Raw genomic sequence first — 1,165 nt, forward strand, 5'->3', positions numbered from 1 at the left:
AATCCCATTCTGGGAATGTTCAGGAAAGATAGGTACCAAACCCGGAATATGTAACCAGCGATATGTTGGCAGAAGAAATGGAAAGGTTGCAGGGAACTCTGACGTCCATTATGGGAATACCGGCTAAGGTGGAAACGGAAAGAGTGGAAGTTCATCCCTTTGTTCCAGTCACCCACAACAAGGAAGGAGATATTAAGATGTTTTTGGCATGCAAACCACCAACCTTTTCTGGGGAGAGAGATCCAGTGAAAGCTATGTGCTGGATCAAGAAGATGGAATATGTGTTCAACACCATTCGGTGTCCAGAAACAGATAAAGTTCGATTCGCTGTCTCAGTATTAAAATCAAATGCTCTGTTTTGGTGGGAAGTCGAATCATTGGCCAGAACGGATGTTTTACAAACATTATCCTGGACAGAATTTGTGAATCGATTCAAGAATCAGTTTTGTCCTAAGACGGTAGTGAGACAAGTGGAAGAAGATTTCTTGAAATTGGAACAGGAAAATGGAACAGTTCGAGAGTATACTGAAAAATTTATCGAATACTCTCGATTTGCCGAGCACTATGTTTCATCGGAATCTAGGAAGATAGAAAGGTATATCTGGGGTTTGAAACCCTCAATCAGAGAGTTTGTAATTGCTATGAACCCCAACACCTTTTCACTGACGGTAGATGCGGCCGAAGTGACAGAACGAAATAAGAATCGACAATCAGAAGGAAAAGTTGTAGAGAAAAGAAAGTGGGAGGGGCCATCATTGAACTTTCGAGGGCCAGAAATCGTGAGATATGATAATAGAACTGATCAAAAAGTCGGTGAGAAAGTATGAACGCAATGTCGACAGATACATCAGGGTGAGTGCAAGATGGACCCAAGAAAATGTTACAAGTGTGGTGAAGCGGGCCATTTGTCAAGAAGTTGCCCAGCTAATAGAAGATGTTTCAATTGCAATTCTCCGGATCCTATTCGACCAAACTGTCCATTGTTAAGAACTCTACAGCTTACAATGGGAAGTAATGCGTCGGGTACTCGGGGAAAACCTACTGTGAATAAAGGAGGGCAAGGAGGGGCACGAGGATCGTGTAATAACCGGATCCTGGTTATTACCAAAGGTAATTAATACGTGAATATATTGACTAAATGATTTCGTGATAGCATGATAATTTG

Source organism: Cynara cardunculus (genome assembly GCF_001531365.2).
Source record: "Cynara cardunculus var. scolymus isolate 2C chromosome LG 8, CcrdV1, whole genome shotgun sequence".
Taxonomy (NCBI): domain Eukaryota; kingdom Viridiplantae; phylum Streptophyta; class Magnoliopsida; order Asterales; family Asteraceae; genus Cynara; species Cynara cardunculus.